Raw genomic sequence first — 13,220 nt, 5'->3', positions numbered from 1 at the left:
TAGCAGCCTAGAATGGCTTATTTAAGCCACAGAGAATTGTGGCGCATGCCGGCAGCCGTTCTGAATATTCCTCTCCCAGTGTGGGGGTTGCCATGGTTTGCTGTGTTGTCCAAATCAGCATGGCTCCATGCCATGTACCGGCTGCCATTTTGCATATGCAAGCTGTGGTGGGGGTATACTGCGGCCTGTCGTGTCGTGCGAACCCGGCAAGAGTCAACTTCTGGGAAAGCTTTTTTTATCTGGAGGATTAAAGAAAGGCCTACAGCATACCTTGGCCACCTGGAGTCTTATGTGGTACAGTCTACTCTGCCACCTCACGGTTCTGTAGCCTCATTCTGCTGCATGTGTAAATCGGGCCTAACATTCAGTATGAAGCCTACCTCATCATTCTCCACCCTCAACATTCCCAGATTATGAAAATAACTACACTTGTTTTTACATTAAGAAAACAAGGCAGAGGGTGTTTTTTATAACATCTGAGTGAGCAAGCTGACTCCTGACAATAGGTGTTGCTAAATAATACAACTCCAAAAGCATGTCTTTATTCTCTCTTGCACACAATGACACTTTAGTCTCCCAACCTTAATATTTTCAGAATGTCAGAATTCAGTTTATATTTGTTTAAGTTGTGAGATCAAGTTCTCAAGACAAACAAGGTCTGTGCCAGCCAAATCGTTACACTGACAATAGCATTACTGTCTGTTATGTGTCCTTCTTTACGCTGCAACGTTTTTTTTTTATATTATGTGTTTGTGAACCACCCAGAGAGCTTTGGCTGATGGGAGGTATAGAAATGAAATGAATGCATGAAATGAATAAATGGACACCATATTGTGTATTGTATTTTATATTGTGGATTTGATCATTAAGTTTTCAAAGACTGCAAGCCACCTTGGGGATCCAACTGGGCCAAAAGGAGGAGAAAAAATACCTCGATAAATGGATTAAATACAATCTAGCCTCACTCATGTTAGCAAAACCAAAGAAGAATCTCCATAGCACGTGGAGGCTGGGACTTTAAAAGGTCTGTTTCTGATTTGCTCTTGCAGGCAGCTCAGAACTGCCCTGTGCTCCACACTTGGAAGAGGAGCACGGAGTGGTGAAAACAGGGCATTCCTGGGGGCGTTCTGGGGTGGGGATGGGGAAGGCGGAAATGCCAGTACAACACATCCTATGTGTCGTCCGGAAGCTGCTTCCCCTGCTCCGCCTTCCCGTGGCTAGACAGCCAAAATCTGCTGTCTAGCCACAAATGCAGGGCAGCTAAAGCGTGGAGGGGATGATCCCCTCCGTGCTTCTCCTGCCCTGCATTGGTTAGGCGGTCGCCTCCGAGTTCACAGGCGGCTGCCTATCCCAATATGATTGCACCCAAACTGAGTAATTCATAATTTGTTGCCTTTTAATTGTGCCCCAAGTCCTCTACTTCATGCTGCCTATTGACATGGTCAACCCTCTCAAAGATCGCCTCTGAGGAATCTGAAATATTTATTTTTCCCAGCTTCACTATTGCAGTTTGGAAGAGAAGGAAATGAGAAGCAAAAAATAATAACTATGGCTGTGTATATCTGCTGGCGTTGAGGTTGTCATTCCCAAGGTTACTTTCAAAGTTTTACTAGTACTATGAAGAGTAGGCAGGGACAGCATCAAGGGTAGGCATTTTGGGGCACCTTCCATGGCCCACACCCTAGCAGGGCCCCACTGACAAAAGTCCCCTACACTTTCTCCTCCTCTTCATCATTGCAACCTGCTTGTTCACCTGCCTCACACTCTGGCCCAGACAATGGTGGTGGTGAGAAGGAGGAGCAGAAGATGCCACTGCCTATTTATTCACTAGCTCTCAGCCTATCAAGCAAGCAAGCGGTGGCAAGGATGAGAAAGAGGATGAAGAGCAAAAGCAGCTGGTGACAATGGCACTGAGAAGGTAGACACAGAGAGCAATCCTATGGCCCCTAGAGTCTGGGGGGCCATAGGATAGTTCGGATTCCTGGATCTAAGGTTGGAGACTGCGCTTCGACCTCGGACCCAGGAGTCCGATCTCCCCACCCCCTCCCCCTCGCAGCCAGTGTGGAGAGAACTGTGCTGGCTGCCTCTCCGAGGTCACAAAGGCAGGAAAGATAAAGGGGATGTGCTGGTAGGCAGAGAGGGGAGGGGCTGGCTTACACCATGTCCCCAGACCTCCCCAGTCTCCTCCCTTTGTGACGTCTCAGCTAGCCTGTCTAGCAACGAACTCCTCTGCCACTCCTCCCACTCTGCACTGGATACTTGAGTTTGGAGGTTTAGGGTTATCACAGGCAGATCCCATAGGACTGTGCCCTTACACACACATGTGCGTGCGCGCACACACAATTTTAAAAAACAACAATAAGAAATCCTAGGCCCCAGTTAAAAACCTTATCATATGCTGCCACATGCCTGAGAGTAGAGGAAGGTCTTACCCTAGCGCGAAACAGATGACAATTTTGGCACCAGGCCAACTGGGGAGTGATTGCTGGGGAGATCATTCCGTAACTGGGAGGTCACCACTGAGAAGGCCCTTCCAAACCTCCCTCAGAGGAGGCACATGAAGGAGGGCCATAGATTATGTGTGTAGTATATGGGTAGGTTCGTCCCAGGGGAGGCGCTCTCAAAATGTTCACATTGTTGGCACATGTACTGAAACTGATTAGGATCCCAGGATGGCTAGAGAGGTGGGTGTGGTTGTGGATGTTGCTGGCGTTCAAGCAACGCTCAAGCAAACATGAGTGCCCCTGCTCAAATTCTTGCAAGCAGGATCAAGACTTGTGCAGCCCTACTTGCAGCTGCTTAGGGGACGAGCAGTGGGATGTGCATGGATCCCTAGTTGTGGTACTCCATAGCCATACTACATCATAATTATACGAACAGTCTATTTGGGGAGAAGAGAGAAATATAGAACAATCGTGGCAGGGTATAGCAAATTTGTTGTAGAGAGAACTTGGGGGGTGGAATAGCCGGGTATGTTTGAGGGGTATCAGCTGGGCTTTGTCCTGCATGCGCCACACAACAGCTGCCTGCACTGTGGCTGCCTGTAAAGTCAGTGCTGACAACTCCTCACTTTTATGGGAACTAAATTTACCCAGGCACATGCAAAATAAAAATAACAAAAAGATCAACAAGCTATTCCATCGGCTTTCCTGATCTTCAGCCTGGATTAGTGGTGAGAGGCTCACAAATTCTTCTAGGGTTTTAGGGCAGCTTTCCCTGCCCCCCCATCTTTTCCCATCTTGAGTTGAACCTAGGGTATGTGTTCACTGAGCTGCCTCGAGAATGTAGGCCAGAAACAATATCCCCCTCTCCCCGATAGCCCACCATCTATGGAAAATCTCAAGGTCCAAATTTGTTTTCCAGCTTAATTGCACATAGAAGTGTAAACGACAGTCTGCAGCCTGGGCTATACTGGATTCCTAGTATACTGCAGAACTTAAGCTATTTCCATATTGCCAACTTCCTACACTGGCACTTAGGTGCTGTTACACTAAATTGCATCACCACCACATCCCCTGTATTTATACATCTATCCTTTGATCTCCCTCCACCGATCTAGCTTTATAAAAATAAAATTCTGGCTTGACTAGACTAAGGCTTCTTCCAGATGGGTGGCTCCTAGGACTAATAATAATTGATCTTCCACTGCAAGCTTCAAGCAGGATTATCACAATTGATTTTCCACTCTATTGGGGATATTTCACGTTTGCTGTACATTCATTCCACTGTGTTCCTTCCACACGCGTAGAAGGAACATGGGATGACACAGCTGCTGTCCGTAGAAAAGGGGAAAGTTCAGTTCACTTAGGGCGCAAGCCTATGTATGTTTGGACAGAAAAAAGTCCTACAGGGCTGGCTAGGGAATGCTGGGAGTTGTAGGACTGTTTTCTGTCTAAACATGCATAGGATTGCACCCTTAGTACCCATTTTAGCACACATTAACCTGGTTCTCATGGCATAACAGGCTCATTGGACGTTGCTCAACCCATGATGAGCGTGCCGGACATCAGTGGGCGACATTTTGAATATGCAGGCCCCACTCAGGGGTTGGTGTGTCATGTGAACCCAGCCACCGAGGGTTAAACAACCCTCGCACAACCCCTGGTTTGTTGTAGGGTTATGTGGACTGAACAAAACCCTTGGTGGCCAGGTTCGCACAACACGGCAACCCCCACTTGGAGTTGCATACTCAAAATGTTGCCTGGGATGCACTGTAGCTCATCATGGGTTAAATAAGCCTCATGAGCTAGCCATGTTGTGTGAACCAGCCTATTCACTATAACCTTTGCAGTGGGTGCCATATTATCACCCCATTTATTTAGTTTTTATTGATCTTTTAATTAGCATGAAAACTCTTTTCTAGCTACTTTAAAAATCAAAATGAAAGAGTGTTACAGTGCTATAATGATAATCTTTTTTAAAAAATCCCATTTGCCACCATTAACCATGTTGCTAAAGCTGTTTTAAAAAGATCTTTTTTGTTTATAATTAGCATTATAGTAGTATAAAAAAAAGGTAAAGGTGTCCCCAACCAGTCGTGTCCGACTCTAGGGTGTAGTGCTCATCTCCATTTCTAAGCCGAAGAGCCAACGCTGTCCCAAAGACGCTTCCGTGGTCATGTGGCCGGCATGACTGAACACCGAGGTGCACGGAACGCTGTTACCTTTCCTGCCGAAGCGGTACCTATTTATCTACTTGCAATTTCTTGCTTTCGAACTGCTAGGTAAGGTCTATTCATGCATCCTCTGTGGCAAGGGGGAATGTTCAGAGATGCTCTCTTCTTCATTACTGCTTAATGTGTTCTGGAGCACCCTTGACTCCAATATATAATACATTAATAACTGGGACCAGAAAGTCTGAACATATAACCCCAATTCTGGCCCGCTTGCATTGGCTGCCTGCATGTTTCCGAGCCTGATTAAAGGTGCTGGTTTTAACCTATAAAACCTTACATGGCTCAGGACCACAATACCTGATGGAGCGCCTTTCCTGACCTCAGCCTACCCAGACACTATGATCAGCATCCAAGGCCTACCTCTGAGTGCCACCTCCAAAGGAGGCTCAGAAGGTGGCAACAATGGAGACGGCCTTCTGTGCGGTGGCCCCCCAATTACAGAATGATCTCCCCACTGAGGTCTGCTTGGTGCCAACAATGTCAACTTTTTGACGCCAAACATTTAATGGCAAATGATGGGGCATTTATGCCAGCTGTTTGAACAGGTCTAGTATTTTACTGAAATTATTTTTAACTGTTCAAATTGTTTTTAAATTTTGTATATTTAAACTTTTATGCTGTATTTTATCTTGTGAACTATTGTGAACCGCCCAGAGAGCTTCAGCTATTGGGCAGTATAGAAATTAAATGAAATAAATAAATAGAATTGTCTTCCTCTATAGGGACTCATTAGACCACTACGACCGTCAGGGAAGGCCTTGTTGTCTGTGCCACATCCTGCAGAGTCCCATTTGGCAGCAAGAAGGCAATGGGCCTTATCTGTGGTGGCAGATTCCCTCTGGAATGATCTCCCCTCTGCAATACATCAGGCACCAACGATCATGTGATTTTGATTATTCTAAAAACTTACTTATGTACTCTGGCTTTTCCCAACCATTAACTTGTCTTAGTGTTGTCCTGCTTATATAATCATAGAATCATAGAACAGTAGGGTTGGAAGGCACCTACAAGACCATCGAGTCCAACCCCCTGCTCAATGCAGGAATACAAGTCAAAGCATCCCTGATAAGTGGCTGTTCAGCTTCATCTTGAATGATCTATTGTTTTATAATTTTTCTAAACTGCTTTGGGATGTTTCAAACAGGAAGTGCTATATAATTTTTAAATCAATAAATACAAATTATTATTATATTTATAATATTTATAAACTGTTTTTCCACAAATGTCACCAAGGTGCTGTACAACAATTCAAATAAAAGCAATGATACATAAAAACATAAAAGCAATAAAACCATAGTAAAACATAGTATCAAGGTTAAAACTACTGTTCACAATTTAAAAGGTCGAATTAAAGAGACATTCCTTAACTCCGTTCCCAAAAGCAGAGTGAGAAAGGACCCAATTATAACTCTGAAGGGAGAGCACTCCAACATTTGGGAGTGATACAGGAGAAAGCCCTTTCTCGCATGCCCAACAAACAGGCCCCTGCAAGCTGTCCCAAAGTGAAATTTCTGGGCAAATCATGGGGGAATATGGGATCCCCCCCTGAGGAAAAACATTTTGAGGGATTTGAAAGAATTCTGAGAAAACCATTGGAATTTCTCAGGGAGAAATTCCATGCATCCCTAACACCAGCCTCTAGGGCTTAGCTGTGTCTGAAATTATCCACAACAGTCTTATGTCAATTTACTCAGGAGTCAGTCCCCATTGCGTTAAATGGGGCTTGCTCCCAAGTAACTGTGCATACGATTGTGGCCTTAGCCCTGGTCTTTCCAAATGGAGCAGCCGGTGCTGCTGTACTGTTAGAACCTTGTTCACATGCCCCCCCTCCCCCCCTACTGTGATAGTGGGAGGTAGGTAGCGGACGGAGGAAGGCAGCAGGCACGCTCCTTTGGGGGATTTCAAAGCCACCATCACTGTGCGTGTGTGTTTGCTCCCCTCCCCTAAGTATGATGGCTGTGATAGATGTGACATCAGCTAGAGACAACTCCAAGGGACCAGGGCTGGCCATTGTTCCGTGCCAGTATGAGGTGATGTCCGTCGCCTAGGAACCTGGGGCAGAGCGACAAAGGCATGCTTTCATCTCCTTGACCTGCTCGGCTGGCAAAAAGGCCCTATCCAAGGCACCAGCCTGGGGAGACACACAGCAGAAGGAACACGAATGAGAGACAGACACGCACATGCAGACATGCACACACTGTTTAAAGGCCCCATTAAAAGCTTCTTCCACGCATCCTGCTCCGCAGGAGAGGACATGTCCGCTAAACCCCTTCTGTTGCATTTAATTAAAGCTAATCAACTCCCCCCACTCCCAGTTGTTTAAAGTGTATTTTCCCACTTTCCTCCTCACTAGGATGACCAGATGCAAAGGGGGTGTTTAATCGTTGTGTTGAGGAGGGACTGTGGGCAGGTGCAGTTTGTTATGCTAGGGTGTAAAAAGCTGCACCTAAAAAAAAAAAAATCCTCTTCTAAATTTTTAGAAGTACAGAAGGGCTGCCTTTCTTTGCATCTAGTCATCCTATGCTATGACAGGGGAAGAAATAAATGTGATCCTCGCAACAACTTGTGTCTGTGTGTTGCGGGGAGAGGGACACCTTGGTTGTAGATCCAGCCTCTGACCTACCTGAATTAAGTCACTTGCAAAAACAGATACTGCCTTAGTCAATGCAGTGCCTTTCCTGCCTGCATCAGGAGGGGAAAGCAGCATCAGTGTGGATGCAGCAGACACCAACCATTCATTTGGTCCCATATTTTTTGGTATCAATTCCACTTTTCCAGGGGTTTGTTTGGTTTTCCAAGTTTTTGCAAAAGCTGTTCTAGCTATTGTAAGATAATACAAAATTGGCACTAGCTTCTTTACTGAAACACACTTCTAAACAAAATTTAGTAAGCACACAACTGGATCATTGTTAATATTATTACAGGTATGATTGCATGAAGATTCCTTTTGTGTAGTGTTTTAGTGATACACACAGGTGACATTTGTGGGGAATGTGTGCGAAAGTGGGGGGGAAGACACGGAGGAATTGAAAGCTGCAGCAAATTATACATGGACAATTCTCTTTATAAAATGTGGGAATAAAACCCTGAACAATGGGGGATTACTAATACATTGCTTCCACTCCCAAGTAATTTGGAACTGCAAAAATCCTGGGAGAAATTGAGATGAGGAGGATTTCGGAAATCTCCCTACTTTGCAGGCAAAGCAACTGTATCCATGCTGTCTCTGTATGCCCAGTCAAGGATCCTATGTGTAGAGTTTCAAGGTTGTTCACTTGACCTACTGAATGTGTGTATGTTATGGGCAGGGCCTGCCACCAGAATCCTACACACATGCACATACATGTTCACTGTCCACTAGTTCCAGTGAAGCCAGTGATCATGGTCCCTGGTGCACACCGTTTTTGTAAATTCAGGAGGTGGGGAGAATTTTATTTTTATTTATTTGATAAAAATAATTATTACGCTTCTATACCACCCAATAGCCGAAGCTCTCTGGGAGGTTCGCAATCGAAAATACATGTTTATTTTACCTTTCCCAATTTTTACACGGGGTCTCCCATCCATGGGACTGATAAAGTCTACATCTGCTTAGCACTGACAGTGGTGAAGCATCAGCTGCTCCCAGACTGTTTCCTAGGTCCAAGAATTCTGAAAATGTTAATGTTTCAGAAAGGTGTAAGCCAGGGGTGGGCAACTTCTGGGGGTCAGGGGGGAGCATTGCCCTTCCTGTAACCCTCAAGGGGCTGCACCCGACCACCAAAATTACCACTGAAGAGGCAGCAAAAATTCAGCGATTTTTCAAGGAAACAAGGGGTAGTGTCCAGTGTTGGTCCGACCTAGAGTAGACCCATTCAGATGACTCAGTTAAGCCATATTCATTTCAATGGGTCTACTCTAAGTAGGACTAACATTGGATAGTGCGCAGGGAGAGCACACCTGCGCAAGCAGAATCACGCTCCCAGGATTCTGTTTGCAAACAAAACATATGCCCCCACACACCTCGTTTCCTTGCAACAGTGCTGCGTTTTTTGCTGCCACTGTAGCAAATTCAGCGATGGATGGGGGCAGCCTCCGCCAGCTCCCTGGAGACACCATTCGACTGGTGAGCTGATTTACTGATTAACACATGTAATAATGTGATTAATGGCTTTACCCTTAAAGGCAGGCTATAAATAATTTCAGATAGATTAGCACAGTACTTGCTGTGCTCACCAATAGGTTATGAAACCCCTTGTTTGGGTCAAAGTGAAACAAGTGTACCTATTTTCTAATGCCAAATATGGTCTGTAAGGAATTACTAACCTATCTGAAGCGCATTATGCAGATTTTTTTTTGTGATAATAGATCCCACAAACCCTGGAAGAGGGAAAAGGAGGGATGCAACCTCTTAGGCAGCTGGGGGCAGGTGGGCATTCTGCTGGTTAGCATCTGAGTTGCAGGGAGCTGTAAGTTCCCTGCTGAGATAAAAAGTTGCTCCTGCCAGAGCTGGATAGAGACAGCCAGCCAGGCTCCACCTGTCAATAGCAGAAGAGCTTGCAAGGAGCCTGCAATCCATTGTTCTTGCTTTTCCCATTTTGTCCTCTAAGCTGCCCTGTAATCTCTCAGTGTACCCCCTTCCTCAGCCAAGAATCAAACACTTGTGGTCTCTCTCTCTCTCTCTCTCTCTCTCTCATGCACACACACATCTGTATCTAAACTGCAGCACTGTTCCACGGTTTCCAAAACTGTGAATAGAATCACAGGACCAATTCACAATAGGGATGGGTGCCAATTCTGCTTGGTTCATTTTTTTTATAAGAACTTACCAAAATGTGCAAATATCTTCATAAACAGGCCAGGATTTATATATTTATGTATTAAATATTTATTTCTTTATTTATTACATTTCTATACCACCCAAAGCTCTCTGGGCGGGTCACAACAATTAAAAACCATAAAATACAAAACAATAAAAATAAAGATGATAAAATACAATTTAAGAGTTTAAAAGTTTCAAACTACAATATCATAGACATAATGGTCCCAAAGCATGGTCTGAAGGCACACGAGGCAGCCACCTTGCTGAAGCTAAGCAGGTCTGGGTATGGTCATTGGTTGGAGGGGAGACCCATGTGGGAACCACATGTAGGCCCCTTGAGTTCCACAATGGAAGAAAGGGGGATATAAATGAAATGAATGAATGAATGAATGAATAAATAAATATAATAAAAAGGTAAAGGTGTCCTCAACCAGTCGTGTCCGACTCTAGGGTGTGGTGCTCATCTCCATTTCTAAGCCGAAGAGCCAGCGCTGTCCGAAGACGCTTCCGTGGTCATGTGGCCGGCATGACTGAACACCGAGGCGCACGGAACGCTGTTACCTTTCCCGCCGAAGTAGTGCCTATTTATCTACTTGCAATTTCTTGCTTTCGAATACTGCAGTGCTATTTGGACTTGTGAAATGCATATGCACCACAAAAGCACATATACAGCAACAAATGAGAATATGTATGTGTGTGTGTGTATATATATGTGTGTGTGTATATATATATATATATATATATATATGCTGGAGGGTATCCATGTCCTGGTTCAGAGTGAGTAGTATCAGGGGTGAGCATGACCAGGAGGAATTCACACCAGCATTAAATCTAAACCATGGATATAATATCTACACAAACTAGTGAGGGAGTCAGTGGAGAGTCCTGGGCTTGTAAATATCTACTAGCCTGGTTGCCTATGGCAAATATTAACCACCTCCATACAACCAAGCATATACACTTTTGTAAACTGAAAAAGAGATGATTTTTTTGTTTCTCCGTTGGGCTATGCACCGCTAATGACTAAGATAGCTACGTATGGGCAAGTGGGCTAATATTCCTTTGAGCCCTTTTTATAAAGCTGCTGTAGTTGTCCAGGACGTGGCTGTCAGGTACAAAGAAAAGGCAGTTTTGCAATTCACCCAGCAATGTGTGGCCTCTTCCTACTTTTCTTACTTAGGCAAAGCCATCTTGCCATGTGGCCCACAAAAAAGAAAAATTACTCCTGACAAAATTCAAAGATTAAAAAGAGGTGTATTTGTGCACTGCCTTTGCAACCTGAACTTTGCTGCTCCCCATTATATTCACCGTCCCCTTTGCTAGAAAAACAAACAAAACAAAACCTCAGAGCGTGAAATGTGTTGAAAATACTACCCAAAACAAGAGTCCTGCGCGTGCTCTGCTTCGGAACAGACTCCAGCTCTACCCAACCCCCTGTATGCACTGGCGCTTTCTCTCTGCTCCCTGAGCTGCTGGTCATCTCTTAAGGAAGGAGCTGTGGCTCAGTGGTACAGCACCTGCTTTGCATGCAGAAGGTTTCAGGTTTGATCCCCAGCATCTCCAGGTAGATCAGGAAAAACACCTGCCTGAAACCCTGGTGAGCCACTGCCACTCAGTGGTGACAATACTGGGCTAGATGGACCAATGGTCTATAAGGCAGCTTCCTATATTCCCAAGTGAATAAGGCCAGGCTAAGTGAGGGATAGATGTACATAAATCATACTAGCATTTCAAATATGACATGCAGCTCAGTGGCCAAGCATATGTGAAGTCTGATATTCTATCCTTGATATCTCCAGTTAGAAAGGATTTAGGGTACTAAGGCTGAAAAGGGCTTCCTGGAGCTCTACTGACAATCTGAATGGGTAGTAATACCAAGTAGATGCAATGTTTTGGCATAAGCAGTGGTGGCTGGTGACTCCAGTTCTGGAGAGGCAGAATTCCATCCTGAGTTGTAGTTACCACCAGCCAAAACTCTAAAGGTGCTATCCAAGGTACTTAACCCTATCCCCAAATGGGTTCAGCACCTTGGATAGCACATTTAGAGTCTTGGCCCGCTGTAACTAAAAACCTGAATGGAATCACTGCCCCCCTGGAACTGGAGTCACCAGCCACCACTGGGTATAAGTCGATATTATACAATTCATCCATTTAAAAAGTTAGAGTGTGTGTGTGTGTGTGTGTGTGTGTGTGTGTGTATGTGTGTGTTTTAAGAGTAAATAGCAAGCATGGGGAACACAATCTAGATCCAGCCCAGTCTTCCTTAACCGGGTTAGGAGGGCTTTTGACCCTTTGCTCCCTGTCAAGGTTCCACTAATGATCTGGACCCCTGAGCAACTCCTTAAGGATCTCTTGCCTCCTTAAGAGTCCCACCTTCCTTCTTTTACCTTCCCCTTTCCTGTAACATGGGGTTTAGGGTGTAGACATGGGGTGACTGAACTCTAGTCAAAGGGTTTACTAGCAGATTTAAGGCAGACAAATTACAACTAAAGGTATTTACACAATAGAGCTGAGCGATACAAAAGGCATTAAAAGAAAATAAAAGTTGCAAAAACTGTCCTTAGACTTCTTTCTTGGCTGCTTCTTCCTGCTTACTCTTCAGACTCTGCTCTCACTCTTTCTCTCCTCTTACAGGATCTCTCGCTCTCTTTATATACCCCCTCTCCCTCAAAACCAAAGTACTGCCTCAAACCTGAAGAAATTAAACAATTGAGGAATCGAAACAGAAACTTAACCGAAGAAATGAAACTACTCCTCAGGGATACCCCTCCCAACTAAAAACTCCAGGCCTCTAAGCCTGGTCTTTTTTCCCTTTTGCCTCTGTAGGCCTCAACTTTCACGCTCCCATTGTGGTACATACCAGCCCAGCACCACCCATGCTAGCCATTTCCATCATAAGGAAAGCTCCTGTTGTCACTTGGCATCACACTATTTTATTATATCCTACCATTTTGCAGGTGTTAACACACATTCTCTTTCTGCTCTGGTTTTGCTTTAGGCACCAACACATTTTGAGGCAAACAAAACGAAGGGAAGAGCTATTTTACACAAGCCTGTTATGTTGCTTTATCACCATCTCCCACCCAGGTTCCTGGACCACCTTGATGAACCAAACAAATTGCTTCATAGGCTTAAGACACAAAGACAGCCAGCACTTTCCCAGAGCTCACCAGCGCAATAAGGGGACAACCCTGGCCCCAGCTGACTTAACACCTGGCAGAGGTATGTTGCACCTTCTCTCCAGAGAGGCAAGGTCTGTGCACAGGAACAGGATTTGAGGATGTCACATATCAGAGAATCAGGCCTTCACGGTCTACACAAGTCTCCCCCATTGGCCATGGCAGAAGTCAGTTTTACAATATTTACCTACAAGATTATCTGGTCAGAAAAGGACTTGCTTTGGCAAAAAAGTAAAAGAAAAGGTGGAACTTAATTATCAGCCTACTGTTAGCTGAGAAGGATTATCCCCAACAAGGGAAGATCTCAGCAGGTTTAATCAGCATTGAACAGAAAGTTGTTGGTGGTCTGGAATCACCGAGGAACACTATGTTGCCTTGGGTGCTGAGGACATAATGTGGTTCAAACTCCATCCCTCGGATAGGAGGACTTGTATGACAGCCCAAGGGACCATTTGATGCTCAAAGTTGTTGACTGGGACTGGATGGGCAGACAGGGTGGCCATGTGTCCTACTTTGTCCATTTGAAAAGCTGCCGAGTCCAAGCTTGGTTTAAAGATAAAGAACC

The sequence above is a fragment of the Heloderma suspectum genome, chromosome 12 (assembly GCF_057233095.1).
Source record: "Heloderma suspectum isolate Gila_16-S chromosome 12, 16-S_ref, whole genome shotgun sequence".
NCBI lineage: Eukaryota > Metazoa > Chordata > Lepidosauria > Squamata > Helodermatidae > Heloderma > Heloderma suspectum.
This window is presented reverse-complemented; position numbering follows the sequence as displayed.